This window comes from Macaca fascicularis, chromosome 17, assembly GCF_037993035.2.
Source record: "Macaca fascicularis isolate 582-1 chromosome 17, T2T-MFA8v1.1".
Lineage (NCBI taxonomy): Eukaryota > Metazoa > Chordata > Mammalia > Primates > Cercopithecidae > Macaca > Macaca fascicularis.
Window position 1 is genome coordinate 543,976 of NC_088391.1, and position 24,517 is coordinate 568,492.

Here is a 24,517-nt window from a genome sequence, read left to right on the forward strand (position 1 = left end):
TACATAATGACAGGGAGCCTGGGAGTAAAGTGTAGCCATGGCCTGGAGGATGGATGATGGATGTTGGTGAACGACTGGCTGCACTCACCGCAGCTGGCCCAGGAATGGGGAAGGATGGCTGAGTATGCCGTTCAACGGTACCTGGTTCTTTCAGATTTGACTTCCTTATGGATTTTCTGCTGTAAAGAGGAGAGAGCCCGTGGTTCTAGGCCAAGCATCTCACTCATCTCATAACATCTTGTATCCCTCAGCCAACATTTATGTCAAGTTTTAGAAGTCCTATCAAACTGGCAAGCATTTCTCAATTTGGTTTAACCATTGGATTTTATATCTGTGTCTGCATCTCTATTTTACATCTATGTGGTTATTTGACACTCTGTAGTATCTTTGTAATAGGTTCTATTTGGTGGAAGTTACTTTCAACAAACCCTTGCTGCTACTTGAATTTTCAAGGTTGCAAGTAGAAAGGAGAGAATAAAAACCACATCTTCTCTAATTTTAAAATTTGTTGTTTCTCAAATCACACCAGAAGTAAAGATATTACAAATTACAAAAGCAGCCAGAATCAAGGTTAAGAGATTTCTGGGCGATTCTGGCTAATCAGCAGTATTTGCTGAGGTGTGTGCAGCACAGCAACATGCCAAAACGCCCGGGACGGGGGAGAGTTGGGAGGCCAGGCTGTGACTTGGGAGGTGCTGTTGCCTCAGGGAGAGGAGCTAGATGTAGAGAGGATAAATGGCCACAGGTGTGACCACCGCCATCCTTGCCGCGGTACGGAGGCCTTTCTACAGGGGCCTTTGTGAGCTGAGTTAAAAATCGAAATTGAGAGAGTGCAATGCATTCTTAGTTTTTAAAATAAAATGCTAATAGAGAACGTTTTGTTTGTAAGAATGTAAAATGTTACATCTTTGTTTAGAATTTAAGAATAATAATTTGCTTCTGAGATCTTTGTGACTGAGATTTGAAATCTTAAGTATGTTTTTTTCTTCCATGTTTTATACATATGCACGTATACACATATATGTAAGGTATATAAAAGGAAAATAAGCGTGTCTGTATTCACATTTATATACACTTCCATAATGTGTATACTTCCAGTCACACTTAGGTCTAAGAGACTATGACTTGACTTGATAACCATGAGAGGGTAATCGCGCCTCCCGCGTTCCAGGCCTCACACAGCCCGTGCCAGGTTTTGGAAGCAGGAGTTTGTCTGCAGCCACTTCGGGAAGCATGTGGTTGCCAGGATTGCCTAGAGCTCCAGGCTGTCTCCAGTCCCAGCCTCCCTGGGGTAGAAGCTGCCCTACCAGGGGCCTGGACATGGACGTTAGGGCCTGGAGCCAGGGACCGCTCCTGAAGCGGGGGGCTCCCCTCACGGCTGGGCATGAGAACCGAGGATAGGAGGCGGAACCAGCCTCGGGCCAGTGCACGGCCCCCCTGAAGAGCTTGCGGGAAGCCCCAGCTGCACTTTGCTGACCCCATAGACAGGACCTCACTCTGTGAGATCCCCCTGGCCCACCCCTCAGGTTCCTAAAATGATGAAGGTTTCCTGAGCTGTGAATTTTTAGGTCTAGGCTAAAAAGTCCTGGGACAGGCTCACAGGGTTCTTTATGTAGAAATGATGAGTGTGCTGGTGACTCAGAGCAGGCACTGCACCCTCACTCCAGGGTCCTTCGTGCCAGGTGGAAACGAGCGTGTGGGTCACCCAGAGTCCCTGCATCCTCACTCCAGTCACTGCTCTTTGGTTTCTTAATTAAAAGCCTAAAAGCCTTGATAATGAAAATGCATTCTCCCCAGAGAGTCGAGTTTCCGGTTATGGAGGCTCACCTGTAAATGCCGTGCCAGGTCAAATATGCTGAGATCTGGGCCAGGTCCTGCTTCCTGCCCACGGCCAAAGCAGGTACTTCATTTGGGAGGTGACCCAGGGGGATATCTGAGAGGCCTGCCGGTCCCCGAGGGATGAATCCGCTGGCCTTCACACTCTGCTCCGGCCTCCATCAGCTCCTTTCTACCTGCAAACTGCCTGCTTTCACGTTGCCATCATTGGAGATATGTTAGGGACTTAGTATGGGTTGACACCCGTAGGACCAGCAGATCGTGGAAAGGTGGGAACCAGGGCTGGGAGGGTGGTGACCACGGCCAAACTGAGAACCGTGGTGGGCTGGGAGGTCCATCTTCTGTCTGAAGTGTTTTTCAAAATATAAAACATAGTGTCTCAGGAGCATGAGAGGGGAGGCCACAGACGGGGAGAACGCATCTGTAAAAGACTCATCTGAGAAAGGCTGTTATCCAAACCGTGCAAGGAACTCTCAAACTCAACAAGAAAATGAACAACCTGATTAAAAATGGACCAAAGACCTGGACAGATACCCCAACAAAGAAGATACACAGATGGCAAATCTACACGTGGAAACATGGCCCGCGTCTTATGTCATAGGGTGAGGCGTCACTGTGCACCCATCGGCCTGGCCAAAACCTGAACTCCGACACTGCCGCGTGCTGGTGGGTGTGTGGGCATCATGACCCTCACTCATCACTGGGGGAAGTGGGGCAGCTGCTGTAGGAGGCAGCGTGGCGGTTTTCCGTGGAACTAAGCTCTCCGACCACAGGAGCAATCACAGTCCTGGACGTTTACTCGGAGGAGCTAAAAGTTTACTTCCATGCGGAAATGTGCACACAGACATTGACAGCAGCTTTATAATTGCCAAAACTAGAAAGCAACCAAGATGCCCTTCAGCAGGTGAATGGATAAACTGTGGTATGTCAGATGCTGGGATATTATTCAGCACTAAAAAGAACTGGACCCCTAAGCCATGAAGACAAGGAAGGATCTTAAATGCATGTTGCTAAGTGAGACTCCAATCTGGAAAGGCTGCCTGCTGTCTGAGTCCAACCACAGCACAGTCTGGAAAAGGCAAAGCTGTGGAGACAGTCAAACAGTCAGTGGCTGCCAGGGGCTGGGGAAGGGAGAGATGAATGGGAGGAGCATAGGGGATATGGAAGGTGGGAAACAACTCCAGGTGGGGCTTTCATGGGGGATGCATGCCGTTCCACGTCTGTGAAACCCACAGAGTGAGCAGCAGCAGGCCGAGTCCTCGTGTGAGCTGTGGACTGTGGGTGGTGGTGCCGTGTTGATGCGGGTCTGTCGGTCGTACAGACATGCTGGTCTGGTGAGGGCAGGAGAATGATGGAGGCTGTGCCTGTGCTGGGAAAGGATATGTGAGGACTCTCTGTACTTTCCTCTTGATTTTGCTATGAACCAAAAACTGCTTTTAAAAATGTCTATTGAAAAGACAAACAAAAGAGTGCTGGCCAGACAACATCTGTGTGAGGGTGTGGCCTGTGTTCTACATTCAGAATTTCCGTTAGAATACACACATCTAAATTTTTCAAAGTTAAACCTTTGCATTAAGTAACTGACTACCAAGTTACAGTATCAGCTTGAGCGCTGCCAGGATGGCCAGGATCCTGTATCCTGACAGGCTTCTCCCCTTGCAGGTGCAGTTGACGTCCATGGCCGCATCCCAGTAAGCAGCAGGGCTGGAATCAGGAGTCAGGCTTTGCGGGACAGAGAGGAAGTGAGATCTGTAAGCACGTGGCTGAGGGCCGGCAGGGGGGAACCCATGGCAGGGGGCCGGCAGGGAGGACTTTTTGATCAGTTTTCCTTATCGCTGAGGCCTTCCTAGACTTGGGGAGTTGGAGTCCCCACTCTCGGGTGCCTCAGAAACCAAAGGCTGCTCGTAATCCTCAAGTTCCAGATGCCTCAGGGGAGGTACCTGGGTTGTTGGGTGCAGTTCCGTTATTTGCTGCTCGGTGGGATTTGCCCACAGCATTTCTGGTTGTTTTTAAGAGCTGATATTTGAGCTGCCTATAATCACATATGGATGTCGATCTACCAATAAAAGTTAAGAACAGAATTTTAGTTCAAAGAGTTGTGAAAATGCTCAAGGTCGTGTACTAATGTATACATTACATTTGTGGAAATATCTAAAAGTCCAGGATTTATATTAAACACTTCTCTTGATTTTTGTGATATCTACCTGTCATTTTTCCATTTGATTAATAGATGTCAGAGGGCTTAAATTTTGAGTGCCTGAATTCACTGATATTATAACTTCTTACATCAAATGTAATTGAAGTGAACGTAGCCAACAGTGCATGCTTTTATAAGTACTGATTAAAATATATATAAAAACACATATCCATGAACATGCAGATGGGGTCAACATATTAAACCGTGGAAGTAGAATTAGTATTCTTTGTTTTCTGAGAAGACAAATTTTTAAAAAGCTAAGGGGTCTTATAACTTTCTAGTTTCCAACTTATTTACCCTAAAGTGGAAGATTGACAGCAGCAGAAGAGGAGATCCTGGGCCAGTGCAGGCTCTGGGAGAAGCGGGGTGAGTGCTGGAAGGAGCTGGCTGGAGGCAGAGCAGGGACGTGCTCAGGCAGGCCAGGACGGCCTCAGGGCACGCGGCTCAGTGAGTGAGAAAAGGTTCACATTTCTTGGAGAGCCCTTGTCTCTGCCCACGGAAAACCCAAACTCCTTCCAACGGGGATGTGCATCTCATGTAAAAGTTGTTACTCCCAGAAAGAAAGCCAGTGGATGTAGAAATTTTATGTATGCAGAAATAATTTCAAATTTGTTTCTAACCTTATCCTTTTCTTCCCCCATCTTAATGTGTGGTGACTTTCTGCAGGTGACGCACACATCTTAGGAGAGCGCTGTATTTCAGTTCCTGTTGGCTCTGTTGTGACTTTGTTGTGTCCGATGATCTTGTTCTGAGGTTCTGCCCAGAACGTGGCTCCTCCCTGCTGAGCGTTGCTTGTTGAAGGCCCGTGTGGAAACTTTCCCTGTAAGCTCGTTGCCCACAGCAGTCTTGGTTCAGAAATCTTTAGACCTCCTGAGACTCCACACAACCTTCTAAACTTTCTAGCGTGACCTTTTCATTTTACTGTTCTCCACTAACTCAGATGTTTTCCAGAATGTAAGTAATCTGCTGCATGCAGGGCGGGGAGTGCCCTCCGTTGGCTCTGGGGAGAAGCATCGCTGTTTCTCCGGGTGGAGCTTCCCGCCCACCATGGTGTGCTCCAAGACGCAGCAGGGTTCCTTGGCAGAAGTAACCGTCGAAGGCCCGTGTCTCCGTGGCATGGTGGCTGTGGGTATGCGGCCTCGCGGCCATACCGGCCCCTCCCCATCAATGGCACCACGGAGAGGAGCAGGGGGAGACCTGGGATCTGTCTCCAGAGTCACAGCTGTGCTTCCGAGACTGCGTCGTCCGTTTGTAACTAGACATGCAGAGAAAGTGTTGGAGATCAGCAGGAGACGGTGTCTGTCCCTAATGAGCTCAGGCGTGCCCTTGAGAGGGTCAGGTTTCTGTGCGGCTGATCTGGACTCAGCCTGGCTGTGGCAGTGCAGGTGACTGCTGGGCTTTGGCAAGGCTGCACCCACTGTCCGTCTGAAATGGCCCCCTTCCCTGGCTCACGGTGCCAACTGGGTCCCCAGGCCTGTGTATGTGTCGGGGAAGGGGTGGGTGGGGGTCCTACTTTATTGCCGTATCCAATGGCACGCGGGGTCAGCACTCAGGAAACATGTGCTGTGTGGGTCAGCGATTGAGTTCAGAAACCTGGAAAATTCAGCAGTGTAGGCTTTGGGCATGACCCGTCCAGCCTTGGGGCTCTTTCTTTCTCTGAATTTCCTTCCATGGCATCCTCCTCATCCCAGGGGCCCCTGTCCCCGTATGGCTGTTGGCAGCTTCACAGGTTCCTCTGCCTCCCCTCCCAGGCCCTGGTGTGGCTGGGACAGCTAGTGGCTGTGCAGACCCCACAGCCAGTAGATCGTTGGTGCCAACGCCTTGGGCCTGGGTTACCTGAGTCAAGGACTCCAGTACATGGCTGAGCTCACCCCGAATGTCTGGATCAGAAGGCCTTGGGTTGCAGAAAGGTGGGAGTTCGATATCGAAGGACAGCCTCCAAAGCAGAAGGGGAAACGGCTGTGCTGGATGGGCAGCTAGAAGAGTCTGTGCACAGCCTGGGACCCAGTGCAGACACACAGCTGACATGGGCAATGCAGTGACACGGCCACCGTGGAAGTGGGCAAAGTTATAGGCTTCAGATCGATACGGAGGGGCTGGTTTAAAACAATCCTCTGTTTCCTTTCATCCTAGCAACTGCTGGCTTTTGGGGTGGGGGAGTGAGATCTGTGGTGGCCGCGAGGAGAGACAGGGATTTTAATTAAACCCCTCTTTCTGGGAGAGGGGAGTAGCCGTTTCTGTAGGGCAGTGAGCATCGTCATCTCAGGCAGCTCAGGCTGCTATAACGAAACATCATTGACTGAGTGGCTTATGAAAAACAGGAATTTGTTTCTCACAGTTCTAGAGGCTGGAAGGCAGGATCAGGGTGCCGCACGGGTGGATTCTGGTGTGGGCTCCTTCCTGGTTGGCACACACCTTCTCTCTGGCCCTGACACAATGGGAGGGTGAGGGATTTGCTGGGCCCCTTTCTGAGGCACAAATCCCATTCAAGGGCCTCCAGCCTCGGGAACTCATTACCTCCCAAAGACCACCTGACAGCATCACATTGAGGGTGAGGATTTCAACCTGTGTTTTGGGGGGCAGGCAGGCAGTTCGTAACCTTCACCCTCTTTGTGTATTTCTGACTCAACATTGAGTCTGCCTTTGGCTCTCCAGGGGACAGAGCCTGTGTGGACACTGAGCAAGGTCAGAGCTGCAAGCATGTGCACATTGGGGGCAAGGGAGCTGCCAGGGGTGTGAGAAGGGGGTTTCAGCGTCAATCAGAGCTGCTTTCCTGGCAAATGTACTCATAAGCTATCCTGGCAACATTTGCTTTTCACGAAGAGTCGATGAGGCAGTGGGGGCAGCAGGCGGTGTTGCCGGAAGCTAGGAACTGATGGGCAGCAGAGAAGGGGCAGAGGCCATGACCTTGGGGTGGTCAGCAGTGTCAGGTGTCTGCCCTCCAGGTCTCAAGTCTGTGATTGTGCAGACACCGAGCCGACCGGGGCTTGCCGGCCAGTGTGGCTCTTATGCAGGTGATTATCGGGGTTGCTTTCTATGTAATGTTCCCTCAACCCCATGCCCCCCCCCCCCAATTTCTGTAACTAGCAGAAATGATGCTGCGTTTCCTTGATGAAGCCTTGAGTTTCCCATGGAGATGTAGGAATAGCACGATTTGGCTCACGTCAAAATACTTTGCAGTGAAGCTGCACGGAAGAGGTTTCTAGGCTTCCATTTGACGTTTTCAACAATGCCTGAGTGTTACAGGACCGTCTTGCTTGTTAAAAAGCACCAGATGAAAAAGGCTACTGGTTAATAAAGGAGACTTTTTACATTAGCACAGAGAGGGTGGCTTGAGATAAATTCAGCATAACATAGGTGTGTTTGTAAGCCATCAAAAGGACCATCTCTCTGCTGGTGACACATGTTTTCCGGTATTGGTTTTGTTCTGAAAAAGGATGACTGGCATTCGGCAGAGTCATTCCAGAATTCACCTGGAAGGTGTCCACATGGTGCCTTGTTTTCTCCTGGCATTCTGGGCACGAGGAATTATTCGTGTCTTCAGCACTAGCAGGAGACTTTTCCTGAACACCTGCTCCTCCTTGGCGCTGTGGGTGTGAAGGGGTCAGAGTGAGCCTGTCTTCATGGAGCTTTCAGACACCATGGGGATAGTGTGGCACAAGTGTCGGGCTCAGGGGGGACGGAGACTTTCCCCAGAAAACAGCTGCCGATTCCAGGATGGCCCTCGACCCCTCCTCCCTCTGTTTCTCTGCGTCATGTTTGAATTAAGGCTGTTCTATCGTAGCGGGGGTGTCATGTTAACTGGAAGTGTGCTTTTTTACTGGGCAGTAAGTAAATTAATGGTACATTTGCCAAGGACAGCGAGGTTTGATTTGATGAATCCAGTGGGGGAAAGGAGAAGGGGCTTGGCTGTGTGGGGATGTGTGTGATGGGAGCAGAATGGAGCAGCCATGCAGGCTGTTGGGATGGAGGGGCCACGCCCGCATTTCCATGGGGTCCCTCGCTGTTTGTGCCACTAGACCTGAACCTCTGTCTCTACAGTAGTAACGCATCATTCACGTCCCAGCAGGCCAAGTCCTCAGGAAAATGGGGCCAAAAAGTAGAAAACCATGACCGTAGAAGGTAACGGCACATGACTGAGCTTTCTGGGTGGTGCGTCCTTGTGATAAAAAACAGTCCTGAGCTGAACACCAGAATGAAAAGGAACCTTCCTCCGTGCTGAAGTCGGAAGAGGTGTGCTTGGCTATCCGCAGTGCCTGCCTGTTTGGGCGGTGATTACTGCAGGTCACACGTGCTGTACAGGAGGAGGGCAGTGAACTCTGGAGCCAGGCTGGCCGGGTGCAAGTCCCAGCTCCATAGCCAGCTCTGTGATCTGGGACAATTCACCTATGTCCTCTGCCTCTCGGTTTCCTCCTCTGTAAAAGGGGGGTAATACTCGCATCTATCTGAAAGGGCTATGTGAGAATTAAACGACCTTGTAAATGTAAGGGGCTGAGAACAGTATCTGCTCTTGGTGAGCAGAAGGATGACCAGGAGGTGACCAGCAAAATACCCCTTTCGAAGCCTCAATACTGTTCCATAGTGAGCAAAGACACAGCTCCTCTATGGACGAAGCCATTAATAGTCAATCCTGGCAGGCAGAGTGCAGATTCCTTCGAATCAGAAATTTGAACTCTGGCCAACGACTGCTGTAGTGATTGAGTAAATCTTAGGATTTGTTGTTAATGGTAAAGTCTACAAAAACAGCAACAGTCTGAAGGAGTTTGAGAGGGTGTGGGCTCAGCTGCAATCTCTCCTCCCAAGGCCGTTGGTTAACATCATCTCCAGCCCTGTGGAAAGACAGCAGCAGTGAAGAAAATGTCGGACAAACATTTGGTGTGTTTGTACACTTCTCCCAGAAATCCTAAATGCTTTGCATGTTTCAGCTAATAATTCATTAAAATGGATTATGCTGACCATCTTATAACCTACTTCACTGCTCTCCTGTCTAAATCCATCCCTTTGTGACACATTTTTTACACTTGGCTCATTTTTTCAATTGTGTTTGCTGTCTTACTGCCATGTAAAGGATAAACGTGCATGTCTATGTTGATTTGACTGAGACAGCTAATGCTAAATGTCTCTGTTCCTTGAAGGTTGACTTGTGATGGTGTCATTTAAGTCTCTTACTTTTTCCCCTTGAGTCAGCAAAATATTCCATGTTACTTTGAGCAAAACTTGCTCACTAGTGTTATGGAGGGTATAAAAGCAAATGGAATAAGTTTCCTGCCTTCAGGAGGATTGAAATCTCAAAGTCGGTATGACAGCATGGATGGGAGTCAGCTCAGTTTGCAGCTTTTAAAACATGTTGGAATCTTTCCTCTGCCACTTCTAATGGTGAGACCCTGAGCAAATCATTTCCACAAGCATCAGGCTCCCCATCTATGACATGGAAGTAAAAATAGCAATCTTGACAAAATTGTGATGACTACAGACGTATACCTAACCTCTTATTTACCGCCTCCCGATAGAAGATATTGTAACTCATCCCATTTGAGAGCAGGTGGTGATCACCCCATCCTGTGAGATTCAAGTATAATAATTATCTGGAATCCCCCATCTGCAGGCGAGGAAGACCCAGCAGCCCTCACAATGTCTTCTGGAAACTGGATTTTGTTTGAAGGGTGAACTGACTCCAAGTTTCTTCTGTTTTCATGTATTGTCCTTCCTACGTGTCTCCTGGGGTTTTTCCCGACCTCCCAATCTACATTAACCTGATAACAGCCAGCTATGTTTTCTAGAATTCCCCTAAATTGACTCATGCCAAATACTGAATACAGTAGATTGGGAGGGTTCATTAAATCACGATAGAGCATCCTAAAGAAGGAAAGTAGACACCTTTGTTCTTAAAGGGTCTTCAGCCATCCCACCCTGGAGAAGGTTGCTGATTGCCTCTTCTCCTCGGGCAGTCTTGTTACTATGCATCACTTTTTTTTTTTTTTTTTCCTGAGATGAAGTCTCTCTCTGTCACTCAGGCTGGAGTGCAGTGTCATGATCTTGTCTCACTGCAACCTCCATCTCCTGGGTTCAAGTGATTCTCCTGCCTCAGCCTTCCGAGTAGCTGGACTACAGGTATGTGCCACCACACCCAGCTAATTTTTGTATTTTTGGTAGAGACAGCGTTTCACAATATTGGTCAGACTGGTCTTGAACTCTTGACTTCGTGATCCATCCACGTTGGCTTCCCAAAGTGCTAGGATTACAGGCGTGAGTCACCGCACCCGGTCTGCATCACTTTTTATGCCTCGTCTTCATCCTTACAGCTTCTCCTTCCTAGGGGCCTCAACTCCCAACCCTGGAGTAAGGGTCACAACTGGCCATCTTCATGCAACACAGCTTAGTTCCCCTTCTTCTCCTCCCCACCATGCCCTATGGGTTGCTTTTCTACAACCAGAATGGAGACCCAGGGAGATCTGCTAAACTAAGACAGTTCTCACCCCTGGGAGAAAAATCTACTTCCCAGTTCTCAGTCCTGCTAAACTATTGTTAAGATAAAGAAGGACCATGATAAATCCTATTGGCTAAGAGAAGAAGATTCTCCAGGTTGCCATAGGACAAGAGAGGAAGTGACAGAATCTGCAGCCATTTGGTCGAATATGTGATATGTGAGTCATTCTGAGGAATACATTAAAATTCTGTAGTCAGATCTTGGAAAATGATATTTCCAGTAGAGGGAATAATGTAACAAAAAACCCAGGCAGAAAACAAACAAGTGTGTGTGGAGAAGAACACACTTATATAATAATGTGATGTGAATGAAGGGTTCGGTGTCATGAGTGAGAAATGGCTGACCGAAAGTAGGGAGATGCAGAGAGGAAAATACCACGGGAAGACTGAACATCACATTAAGTGATTTAGGTGATTCTGCCTGCAGTGCAAATATTTTGGGCTCTGAAGTGAAGTCATCAAAAGGTTTACGTCTGTAATGGAGGATTGGTCTAGATAGCCTCTCAGATCCCACTCGGCTTTGAGATCCTTGATTCCGGGTCACACCTGCGGGTCTGGAGGGCAGTTCTTCAGGGTCATGAAGGAAGGATTCCAGGAGGCTGGAACACGAAGGATATTCTGGTGACCACATCAAGAGATCAAGTGGGGTAACAAGAGCCTGAACTAAAAGGAATGCAGTGTAAATATGAAGAAAGAGGAAATGGGAAACTGACTAGAAACGATAAGTAGAGAAAAAGGGAAACGTGTGATTCCAAGGTTTAGAACAGTATTTGTAAGTTACAGTCCCACAACTTCTTGCATAAACAGTATCTAAGAGAGTCATTTTAAAAAGAATAGCAAACTTCCAAGTTCCACTGAAAGACATCAGCATCTCTGTGGAGTGAATTGGGGAAAGAGAATGAAGAAGTCTGTTCAACTTTTAGATATACAAAATGTGAATTGAATTGCATGAGTGACACCAACAATGTGAAGATATTTAACAGGAGCTCGCTCTTCTCTTTTTGGCCTGTAGTATTTAATCCTTCTATCATCATTATCGTCCTTTCTCTAATTTAATGTCTTTGAACCTTTATTCAAAAATCCACTATGTATAGGTAACATGTTTGTGAGGTTATTACTAGACCCTCTAGGAGGTTTCATTAACCCAGTTTTGATAGTTCAGGTAAGTCCTCCACCATTTTTTTTCCAAGTTGTCTTAGCTCTTTTGGGTTCTTTAAATTTCCAGACACATTTTGGAATCTGCTAGTTCATTTCTACTGAAAAAAATAAAATAAAATAAAATCATGCTGGGATTTTGATTGGAATTGCATTAAACCTCTGATCCACAAGGGCGGAACTGACATCTTAACAATATTGAGCCTGCTGATCCATGAACACAGTATATCACTTCATTTATTTAGTTCTTTAATTTATCTCAGCATCACTGCCTGCTTTACAGTGCATAGATCTTACACATCTTTTGTCAGATTTAGTCTTAAGTATTTCATGTTTTGATGTGCTATAAATAATATTGCTTTGTAAATTTCCATTTCCAATTATTTCTTTGCCAGTGTATAAAGAGATAAATACTGCTTATGGAAAGTTTGCAAGATACAAGCTAAACACAAACTCACTTATTAGTAAGTAATTTATTATTATTAGTTTTAGTGGCTTTTTGTGATTTCAGGAGATTTTCCACACAGGTGATCACGTCACCTACAGATACAGATAGTTTTAAATCTTATTTTCTAATAAGGGTGCATTTTATATATTTTAACTTGCCTTATTGCACTGACTAGACTCCAAAAAAATGCTGAAAAGCAGTGAGAAAAAAGTCATCAGGTGGGATGGTAAATACAGCCCTTGTTCTTCCATTTTGACCTGAAGCACCCAGTGTGATTTTCTCATTTGATTTTTGTGAGGACTTTTTGTTTCCTTTTTTTCCTTTATTTTTTAAAAATACACTTTATCTTTTAGGCAGTTTCACGTTCACAGAAAAATTGAGGGAAAGGTGCAGAGAGACCTTCTATATGCCTTCCCTTCCCCCACGTGCACAGCCTCCCCAACTAACAACACTCCTGCCCAGAAGGAGCATTTGTAATAATGGAAGAACCTACGTTGACATATTGTCACCCAGAGTCCACAGTTTACATGAGGGCTCCGTCTTGGTGCTTGTTCTATGTGTTTGAACAAATATGTCATGACATGTATCCACCATGATAGCATCGTACAGAGCAGTAGCACTAAAATCCTAAAACTCTCCGTGTTTCACCTCATCATCTCTCCCTCTTCCCAACACCTGGGAAGCACGGACATTTTCACTCCATAGTCTGGCCTTTTTCGGGATGTCCTTTAGTTGGAAGCTTACAGTATTTAGTCTTTTCCGAGGGGCCTCTTTTGTGTAGCCGTGCATGTTTAAAGTTCCTACGTGTCTTTTCATGGCTTGACAGCTCACTTCCTTTCAGTGCTAAAGAATATTCCATTGTTTGGATATATCACAGGTTATTTATCCACTCACCTAGTGAAGAATATTTTGGTTTCTTCGTTGCCTCCAAGTTTGAGCAATTATGAATAAAGCTGGAATAAAATTAGCAATTATGATTAAAGCTTCTATAAATGTCCATGTGCAGGTTTTTCTGTGAACCCAAGTTTTCAACTCCTTTGGATAAATACCTAAGAGTGCAATTGCTGGATCACATGTTAAGAGGATATCTCATGCCCATCAATGATACACTGGATACACAAAATGTGGCACGTATATACCACGGAATACTATGCAACCATAAAAAAGAATGGGTTCCTGTCCTTTACAGGGACATGGATGAAGCTGGAAGCCATCATTCTCAGCAAACTAAAAGAGGAACAGAAAACCAAACACCACATGCGCTCACTCATAAGTGGCAGTTGAACAATGAGATCACATGGACACGGGGAGGGGAACGACACACACGGGGGCCTGTTGGGGGGTGGGGGCAAGAGGAGGGAGAGCATTAGGACAAATACTTCATGCATGCAGGGCTTAAAACCTAGATGATGGGTTGACAGGTGCAGCAAACCCCCATGGCACATGTATACCTATGTAACACACCTGCATATGTATCTAAGAACTTAAAGTAAAATTTAAAAATAAAAAATAGGGAGTATAGTTTGGTAAGACAATGTGATAATTTTACAAACACAAAACATGTCATACCCACTTCCCCACCTCCCTCAAGTGCTTTCAACAGCATCCTGTTGCTGTTAAGAGAATAAAGCATCTACCATCATCTCCCAGCCCCTGCCTGCCTGCCTTCATTCTTGTCTTGTGCCACTTTCTCCCGTGTTTACTTCCTTGCACGTGCCTGTTTCCTGCTGCAAGAGGCATTCTGCACGCACCCTCATCTCTGTTTAGACCGTGGTGTCCCTACACTCCACCCCCCTCAACAAGCAACCTCTACTTCTCTCCAGACTGCAAGGGGATCATACCTTCCAGAATGCATCGGTTTTCTACCTCTCATCCCAAGATACGCCAGATTCTTTTACAGCATAAATTTAGAGAACCCCGCTTCCCTTTCTTTGGTGCGCTTTCCTCAATTCTTCATCAAAAACCCATTAGACTGATTGTCATATTAGTGCCCATCCTCCCCATCAGGCCGCAAGTTCGTGTGAGCAGGGGCCACAGTCATGTTGGTGAACCACGGTATTCTCAGTGACTATCCATGTGCTTAGAAAGTATTTGCTGAATGAGTAAATGGGTCTGCAGTTCCAACCAAAGCTAGAAGCTTGACTTTGGAAGAATGAAAGTAGATAACGTCTCCAAAGCAGACCCCATAACATGAAAAAAGAAAGGAAGAACGGAGGCAGAGCTGAAGGATGAATATTGGCACAGGAGTAGGTGAGAGTTTGATGTAGTTTGAACTACATCAAAATATTAAGAGTAGCCATTTCAGGATGACAAGAGAACAATATATTGTTTTTGTTCATTCTTTTCAACATTTGCAAAGTTTTTTGCCTTGAATGTAGTCACTTTTGCAATCGGAGGTTACAGTGCTTGATGGGATGAGGCCATGAAGCACACACACCACCGAGTTTCTAACACAGAGCAATCTATGAGGAAGGATGGAGACAGAGGAAAGGTTCATTTTAAAGCAATGCAAGTGTTTTTTTCATAAAGGCAAAAGACATTTTTTAAAGTGTTTGCATCATACACAAGTCTGCTAAATTTGGTCAAGAAACAGAGAAAACAGTAACAGAAGAACACTTTAGCCCACAAGGAGACCAGCACACCCAGCTCGAGACCACTCCAGATGAGGAGTGGAGAGTGGTTTCCTCACAGCTGACCCACAGGATCGGGTAACACAAGCAGAAGGGAAACATGGGACCACAGAGACATCAGACTGTGGACTTCATAGCAAGAGACAGCAACACAAACTAGCGGAGTAATTAAAAACTATGGTAAAAAGAGGTCCACATTCTATTTTAACCTGAAATCAGTGGCACGGGGACCACCACACTACCCTGCAGTTGCCTCCTCCCTCCCCAACACACAGCAGCCTCCTGGGACAACATCCTACTTCCAACTTGCAGTTGCCTCCCGTCCCACCCCCCCCCCCACAGTGGCCCCCTACGACAACATCGTACTTCCACCCTGCAGCTGCCTCCCATCCCCAACACACAGCAGCCTCCTGGGACAACCTCCTACTTGCCGGCCACAGCCTGGAGCCCCAAAGCATGGAGGGGCTTAGCGAGCCACACAGCATTCCCCCCTCACACCTGGGAAGTCAGCCCCTCACTGAAGTGGGTCCTGTGCCCACCAGCTGTGCACGATCAGAGGTGTGAGGTTATGGACCTGGTCACCCACTGTGCAGAGAGGCGTGAGGTCATGGACCTAGTCACCCGTTGTGCACGATCAGAGGTGTGCAAGGTTCCAGACCTGGTCACCCACTATGCACAATCAGAGGTGTGAGGTGATGGACCCGGTCACCCGCTGGGTATGAATAGAGGTGTGGGTGGTTAGTGACCTGGTCACCAGCTCTGCACAATCAGAGCCATGCGAAGTTGCAGACCTGGTCACCAGCTGCACCCAATCAGAAGATTTTGAGGTTAGGGACCTGGTCACCTGCTGTGCACAGAAGTGTGAGGTTATGGACCTCGTCACCCGCTGTGCATGATCAGAGGTGGGCCAGGTTAGGGACCATGTGCGTGGTGATGGACCTGATCAGCAGCCAAGACACCTGACGTTTCCAGTGTCATCCCGGCTTCTTTCAAAACTGGAAAAGTCTTCAGATATTTCCCAAAAGCTTGTCCATCTTTGAAAACGATATGCGTGTGCACAGGTGATACCGATGACTGAAGATTGAAGGTTAGAGCATTCCAGCCCCATGCCCATGTCCCATCCCATCTGCGAAAACTTGAGCACAAACATCTCCCTCTCTGAAGCTCCCTGAACCCTGTGGCAGGCCTGAGACTCAGGTCCAGTGTCCTGTCAGTTACACTGAACAAAATGTAATTCAACACTGGCCATGGGCCCTGTGCTTTAAAAACCACATATAAATCTCCCAAAGAACTACAATCTATGAAAGCTTTCATGGCTAGTATTTTAGGAAGACTGATCAGTCTTGACCTAAATCAAAGCCGACACTGCCCAAATTCACTCTAACCCCAGCTTCGTGCACAGGCAGCCATCGCCTGGCCGTCAGGGTGACCAGCAGCCTGGGCACAGACAGGACCAGCGCCGGTCCCTCCCTGCACCTTAAGGGGGCTTCTGAGCTGCTGTCCATGATCAGTAATGGTGACGCCCAGAGCAGCTTTCCGGGAAAGCAGTAAACCTTTCAGGTCCTCACCTCACGAGGATGGCCATGTATAAATCAACCACCTTTGTTACTGCCCTGCCATTCTCAAAGAGGGGATGGGTTAAACTTCTTTAGCCACATGCCCAACACAAGGCACACCTGCCCCAGCACGAGGCTCATCTACTTAATCCCGGGAAACTCACACAACCCACAATCAGAGGCCGCACACAATCAGAGGCCGCGCACAATCAGAGACCACACACAATCAGAGACCACACACAGAGACCCACACAATCAGAGGCCACAAAGAGGCCAGAGGCCACAATCAGAGACTATACACAATCACAGGATGTGCACAATCAGAGGCCATGCAGTCTCTGCAACCTCATCAGAAACTGTTTCTGACCATTCACCTGAGGCCACCAAGTTTAAATGAGAGGCCCAGGTTTTAAAAGACAGCAGGAGTTCTCTGAAGGCAAACTCCGTGCATTCCACCATCAACACCATTTGTGCCTGTCACGGTCAGGAAGAACCACAACCACGTCTCGGTGCCCTTGCAGTGCAGGGCGCTGCGTTTCTCCCCCTTTCCAAACCCGCGGCGGCTCCTGGCGACCCAGCGCCTCTGCTCAGCCACACGCCCCCAAGGCCTTCCTCCCTCACCCCACAGGGGAGCTCCCGCAGCCGGGCTATCTGGCTCATCACTCCGATTCAGTCACTTACACCCTCATTCCAGGCTGAAAATCTCTTCTGAAAATATCCAAATCTTACCCACGTCAGGCTCCATCTTTTCCCCAGAGCTCCTCATCCCCTCCAGAGCAGCAGCCCTGGTGCCCGTGCAGCCGGGGCCTGTGGGCAGATCCGTGGGCTCAGAATGCCCAGCCCCTCAGCCCCTCTGTGTGTCCCCTTACTCCCTGCTCCCTGGCGTTAATGCCCTCCGTCTTCGATTTCCTGATAGGCAAAAGGGGGTTAATTCTAAGAGTGCTAACCGAACTGGATCACTTAACACCATGTCGGGCCCAGAATACTCCTTGATCAATGACAGGTATAGCTGCGCTGTTACCATTGCGCTGGGTCCAGGTTTCCTGTGAGCCCTTTAGGCTCTTTGCCGTAAAGGCCACTCAATGGTCCTGTCCAAGCCTGTCTGTGGCAGATGGACAGGTGAGTGGCCGATGCACACGTGTGATGCTGAATGGGATCGTGCAAAGCTGGCCCCGCGTATTGTGGTCAACGTAAGAAAAAAAGTCGCCCATGCTTGCTTGCTGCTGCCCTGCGGTGTCCAGAAGGAGCCGCTTAAAGGCAACTGCGCCGCACCTACCTTCTTGGAAGGAGACGGCAAGACCAGATTGGCTGGAGCTGGGAAGTTGTACGCTACAGATCAGGGCTGCGTAACCCAGGGAAGGCATCACTCGAAACACGTGCTGGAGGGCAGCCAATCCGACCCGACCGTCCACCTCCAGGGTCAGCCATGGGGCTCCACTTGATGTGTCATCCTGATCACCCCTCACAGAGCAAACGAGCCTTTGACTTCAGCCTGTCCTAGGTACAACACCGACTCCCACCTCCCACGTCCTGAACCAGCCTGTTCCGGGGATTGCTGTGGAGGTAGAGGAGCAGGCCCAAGACATCTAGTGGCATTTCCTGGCAAGGACACTCACCATGCTTGACCATAAAACTCGGGTCAACTGGTTTTTCGGAGGGACTGTAATTTACTTGTGGCACGCATGGATACTGATTGACCCAGGGAGGGGAACGGAGGAGGCTGAAGGAAAACCCCTGGTGACTGCGCCAGGCATTCCCGCACACACCGACATCTTCAGACTAGGGCGGCGTCCTAGTCTTACAATCAAACCGAAAGCCCAGAGAAACTAGGGACCTTGTCCAAGACCAGCAACAGGTATGTGGGCAGCTGGGATTCAACTAAGTCCTTTCCTGGATCCATCCGCGCTGCTCCCTGCCCCCACTCCCACCACCCCGCCATGGCCCCCGATAGACACAGCAGGTCTGAACATCAGGCACCCCGCACGCAGAGTACGGAGCAGAGCCGGCTTCCGCAGTGGGATCTCACACACATCCCACTCCCCTTCTTGCCGAATGCCTCGGGACTCTGTGCGGTCAAGTCTGCAGATGTGGCCTCACTCTGCGCTAGGAGATCTGGGTGGCCGGCAGCATTTTGCACAGTGCTCCTCCAGACGGGGCTCGTCGGCTGATCCATGAGACACAGGACACCTGAGAGAAGGGCCGACAAACCCCACAGAGTCGCTCCCAACATGGAGAGGACAGGACCACAGCGGGGCTCTCGCAGTCCACGCTTTGGACAGGTCTTGCTGCAAACTGTGGTGCTCGTCAGGCGCGAGGAAGTTTCCCAGGGCAGGAGCTCTAAGTGACACAGCAAAAGCGACACAGGCGATGCAGCAGGATGTACTTCAGCTCAGGGCTCAGGAACCACGGGGTGCAGCGTGGCCTGCAGCAAACCAGACACATCAGAAGCCAATGTCCCACCTTTTACATTCAGTGACATTGAATGGAGGGAGTTATATGTAGCAATCATCTTCCTGGGGGACCCGTACAGCACGCATGACCACCGACACTGACCACGAGTCCTTCCTAGGTCCTGGGGGCTACCCCACTTTACACGCACGGTTCCATGCACAAATCTACGCGTGGCAGTTGTTAGCCCCAGCTTAGAGATGAGGAAAACGCTGCTGGAAAAGCTAAGTGAGAAAGTCAGACTTCAGCACACCTGCCATCTCCAAGACCACTACTACTCTATGTGCTAGGGTCTCAAGGGTTGGGTGTGTGGCATTTTAAGTGACTAATTGTAGGTGGTTTTCTTCTCTCCTGCACCTGTGTAGCCTGAACGTGCACGTACATGCTCTGCTGCAGGTGCACTGCCGTATGTAGACCAGCAATGCTCTTTCCTGCCTCGGGTTCTCGTCACTGCCTTCCGGAAAATCTCACCTGCTTTACAGCCAAGCCAGGTAGGCCTGGTCAGCCGCACAGTGAAACTCCTGCAGTGTCAGAGCTAAGTGCTGGCTGAGACTTTAACAGCGAAGACAGTGGAGTAATGGGGATAAACTGAGCAAAACTGTATTGTAACGCAGATGAACGTCTAGAAGCAAAAGAAACTGACACCCCTGAGAGCAGGCGACTGTCTCTTACTATGATGTTAATAGCAGCTTGCTGTTTCCAGTGTCTCCGTGTGCCAGGGTTTCCAGTCAGCGTTTGTGTTTATCTGCTCTTGGGCTACCTGATCAAACCTCTGCAGAGATCAGGGATATCTAAATTGACCCAGTATCTGCAGGCTGGCTGCTCAGAGGCCGTGGTGTGGAACGGCCAGGACATCGCTTAGTCATACGGGGCACAAGCACGTCACTTGCCACTCCTGTCTTTCTGTTTCATCAAAACCTCTTTTCTCCTGAATATTGACCATAGCAAAGTCATTAGCCTTTGAGATGCATTTGAAACATCAACTTGCTTTGTTCAAGAGGTTTAAGACACACGGAAGTCTTTCTTGCCATGCTCAACACACACAGCCGGCCGTTTCTGAAGTCAGTGTTTCTGGAACAAAAGCCTCGGCCTGCCCCAGTGAACATTCACACTGAGCACACTGTCGCGAGGCTGCTTGGCCAACCAGCAGGGGGCAGGAGAGAGCTGCAGGGGCTACGTGGGGTCCCTGCAAAGGCGCCTCACTCCCTCAAATCAAGAGCGGTGCCTCCTGCCAATCCAGCGGCTTCCTCCAAGGGGAAGAGGCCTCTTCAGCTGCTACTGCACTGATTTCAGACGGCTCAGCCAATGGGGCAACAGATTCAACAGAGTTCTATGTTGTTTAAGGAAAACTTCTGTTACCAGGCAACCTTAGTACCATATTCAACGTAAAATAACCAACAACATTGTTTCCAAAACAACATGCTACTAGTGCCGTATCCTTCAATGCTGCTTAAACACGGAAAATATGAGGAAAAAAGAGCATGGCACTTAACTTCTTAAAAAATAACACCTCTTCCAGGTTCATTTTACCCCTATCATAAAGACTTAGAACTGTGGATTCCCTACAGGAATGTGGAGTGGGGTTGGATCCCCACACTGACCCAGACTCACCCCAGGTCAGTCATCCCCCCACCACGGGGTTCACACCTCTCCAGGCCCTGTCACCTCATCAAGGAAAGGTGGCGTCTCTGAGCTCTCTTCGCAGGAAGCACCCGAACGGGAGCTAGAGACACAGACACACCCATAACTACTTTGAAATCCTAAACATATTTAAGGACTTCATTATTAGTTTTTTAAAACTGTAAGAACAAAGTGACCCTGGTTTTAACCTCTCTGCCACAATAACACCGTGTACATCTGTCTTTTGCTATTTGTTCCTTCTCCAGCAGCTGCTGCCTGGCTGGCCGACTGCAGAAGAACAGCCTCTGGTACTCCCGGGAAGCCCTCGGTAAAAGCGTGAACACCACGATCACGTCTCAGGACGCCGCACATGTTAGGGTCGCCCACAGACCGCCATTCCCAGTGCCTAGAAGGCACTGAACGGGCCTCCTGCTCTTTGTAAATGTCAACTTTCCTAAGCTAAGTTGTGTTGAAAATTTTTAACTGCAGTCCACACGTACTTCTTTGTGTCTTGTTTTTATCCTAGAGGAATACTTTTATGGAAAATTAAGCTTGCAAGGTTGAAGGATTTTCTGAAAGTCGACTCCTAATCCTGGAAGAAAAAAAAAATGGGCCAAATGTGGTGCTCACGCCTGTAATCCCAGCAGTTTCGGAGGTTGAGGCCAGGAGATTGCTTGAGCCCAGGAGCTCGAGACCAGCCTGGAAAACATGGCAAAACCCTGTCTCTACTAAAAATACCAATAATAATAATAATAAAGCTGGGCATGGTGACGTGTGTCTAGTCACAGCAACTCAGGAAGCTGAGGTGGGAAGATCACCTGAGCCCAGGAGGTGAAGGATGCAGTCAGCCCAGATTTGCATCACTGCACTCCAGCTTGGGCGACAGAGTGAGACACCGTCTCAAAAAAACAAAAAGCAAAAACAACTGTATAAATCATTATAGAAGGGAGCTGGCCAGGCACAGTGGCTCACGCCTGTAATCCCAGCAATTTGGGAGGTCGAGGTGGGCAGATCACCTGAGGTCAGGAGTTTGAGACCAGCCTGGACACTATGGCAAAACCCCATCTCTAATAAAAATACAAAAATTAGCGGGGCATGGTGGTGGGTACCTGTAATCCCAACTACTGGGGAGGCTGAGGCAGGAGAATCACTTCAACCCTGGAGGCGGAAGTTGCAGTGGGCCGAGATTGCGTCACTGCACTCCAGCCTAGGCAACAAGAGTGAGAGTCCACTTCAAAAAATAAAAATAAAAATGAAGGGAGCTAATGTTTTTCATTTAAAGGAAGGGAGAAGAACATTCAGTATTTATACCTCTCAAGCACACATCTCCAGTGGTGTCCTAAAGTATTCAAGATACACATTCCTACAAATATAGCTCAAAACTACTCACCAAGTTACATGCTAAAAGCACACGCATTGTAAGAATGCTACATTATATTTTTTGAGCATCTGTATCCAATATTTTAGCATACTGGCAGTTTTCCCTTCAGGTGCTGTATGCCTAAATTATTACATGTTTAGTCATTCATTTTAGAATTTATGACTATTATGCTTTAGGCAATAAACATAAGCTACTAAATTAATGACTTAGGGGAAAAGTTACTAAGTTAACTTGGAAGTTAAACTTTGCAAACTGAATTTGTTGGACCTCATTCAAGCTAGATGATCAGTTTTTTAAATTGTTTCTTGTGTGTTTCCCTCAAGGATGGAAATAGCTTCACTCTCATCCACTGTGCACACTGCAGCCCACGCCTCTCGTCCACCGCGCCACACTGCAGCCTGCAATTCACCCTGTACCAGGCTTTCCACACCGTACCTGAAAGTCACTAAGTATAACCAAGAAGGAAATGAAAAGCAGATAAATGACCTCCACCCCTACATCCAGCATGCAAATGTTAAACATTCATCAAAGTAAAACCAAAAACCCACGTTAGCTCACGATTGTAACTGGTAGAGTTATGTGCATGGCAATTTAAAAAGTCTAGTTAAGTAAAAACCTAATTGAGACTCTCAAGAAAGACATCTGCAAAGATTGACAGTGAGGAGAGGACTTCACTCTGCATCCAGCCTGTTCTGGAAGCCACGGCCAAATGCCAGGTTGTATAGATCCGAAAAGCAGGAAAAAACAAGTGTTGAAAGGTGTACAGTCTCAGCAATGTACAAATTCGATGTAGGATGCTCAGAAACCTTGAATTTCCAATCAGAAAACAGCAACATGAGCAAGTTTCCCAGCAGTGCCCACTTTCTACCTACGGCACGTGTAACAGTTACGCTGGCCACCTCCGGGGGGACAGAGGCTTCCTGGTCACATTCGCTCTGGCAGCCACACAGCTGGCCCCGCCAAACACCTGTCTAATACTGAGGAACCACTCTCTCCCTGGGCTTTGCTCACTCTAGCCAGGAGAGCATATTTACAGAGTACTTTACTGAGTCCTCGTTCAATGCGTCAAGCTTGTTGAAGGCAGGGCAACCCCATTCCTGGCCCAATTAAGTGAACTGAGCAGAGCAAATGCCTCCAGTTGGACGGCACTCAGTCATGACAGCAGTGGCCACTGTTCACAGGGCGCTGGCTTCGTGCCGAGACCAGTTACAAGCGTCTTCTCTCTGTCCGAGGAATGTGCACTGCAACCCTGTGGGGCCGTTTGCAACGTCCACCAGAGTTCTGAGGCAGCCAAGTCCAGGCTGTCCGTGGGCCTCGCCATGTGGCCGTCCACATCCCCTGCAGATCAGACCTCACTGCAGGGACCACATGCTCCCTTCACCACCTCCTCCTGGCCCCTGACATCAACCCTCACCACTGCTGCCAACACTTGATTTTCTCATGGCTCCTGAGAGGCCTGTTCTGCCCTTCCCTGCTCCCTGCGTCCGGCTTGGAGGGTGCCCACATCAACGCCAACGCTCACGTAATCACCAACCTTTCCACGGGGCTTGATGCCTAGGAGTCTCAATATCAGAAAGTCAGATTCCTGTGCTTGTTGGAGAATTTCTTCCCATTGTACAAGTGAAGGAGATAAAATTCTAGGTGCCTGCAATAACCTCATTTCCACAACGAAGCAACTTCAGTAGTAGCACAAAAAAAAAAAAAAAGCTTTTTTTTTTTAAAACTTCTTTCATACAAGCTAAATACAATTTAATTTTTACATCCATGTTCTCATCAGCTCCCACCTGGTGAGCAGGCAAATAGTAATTTTCAAAGAAACAAATTGTTGCATAATTTTAACACTTAGCATTATCACTATTAAGCAAGAATTATCCCAAAAATACATGATGATCTTGTTCTCACGTTCAAAAATTGATTGTCACACAGTGAAATAACACTTAATGCAAAGGAAAGTTTCTTTTCAGGTATCTGTCCTGGAAAAGAAAAAAAAAAGATTTCTGGCAAAGAGATAAACATTAATTATGTAACAATCCAAAATGCCTCTGGGAAAAATGATGTCATCCAATTAGTTCTTTGAAGTGTTACAAATGCAGCTGAGTTTTAATAGTAATTTGTCCATAATTATCAAAAGAGTCTTTAAAAATCTTAGTGCTGAAATAACTATAAATGGATATAATACGCAAAGCAGAAGAGTTAACATTTGGGGTAGATTTTGGCCCATATTTTTAACATATGCATAGTTATTCACCTAGTTGAAGCTTATCCCTCTCCTCCTAGGCTCTTCAAGACTGATTTTCAAACATAGACTGGCTTTTGGTACATGAAGGCAGCTTTAAAAGATGTCAGGATCAGGCCGGGCACAGTGGCTCAAGCCTGTAATCCCAGTATTTTAGGAGGGCAAGGTGGGCCGATCATTTGAGGCAAGGAGTTCGAGACCAGCCTGACCAATATGGCAAAACCCAGCCTATATTAAATATTTTTGTAATTAGCCAAGCGTGGTGGCACACACCTATAATCCCAGCTACTTGGGAGGCTGAAGCAGGGAGAACTGCTTGAAGCCAGGAGGCGGAGGTTGCAGTGAGCCAAGATCGCACCACTGCACTCCAGCTTGGGCGACAAAGAGAGACGGTCTCAAACTAGAACTTAGCCCTCAGGAAAAGCATTGAGCACCCCCCACCCAAAGCAACCCAAGGAATCACATGGCAATGGTTATCATCTGATTTCGACAAATAAAGTTCTGTTCTCCCCTCTGAACACAAT

The 24,517-nt window shown here is 47.9% G+C and overlaps 2 long non-coding RNA genes across 5 annotated transcripts in view; one reads left to right on the forward strand and one right to left on the reverse strand.

The window, feature by feature from the left end:
- Nucleotides 1-18,250, reverse strand: part of LOC135968056 (uncharacterized) — a 38,044-nt gene extending 19,794 nt beyond the window's left edge. For all 3 annotated transcript variants that reach the window (XR_012426699.1, XR_012426701.1, XR_010582487.2), the window contains exon 1: nt 1,828-18,250. This is a non-coding gene — a long non-coding RNA (uncharacterized lncRNA). The remainder of the gene's footprint in view (nt 1-1,827) is intronic.
- Nucleotides 18,251-19,119: 869 nt separating this feature from the next.
- On the forward strand, nt 19,120-23,668 carry LOC135968057 (uncharacterized). Of its 2 annotated transcripts, XR_010582489.2 has the most exons (3): nt 19,120-19,247; nt 20,643-20,814; nt 22,081-23,668. It is a non-coding gene; the product is annotated as an uncharacterized lncRNA (long non-coding RNA). The 2 variants fall into 2 exon arrangements; XR_010582488.1 differs by lacking the exon at nt 22,081-23,668 and having other exon boundaries at nt 20,643-20,875.
- The last annotated feature ends 849 nt before the right edge of the window (nt 23,669-24,517 follow it).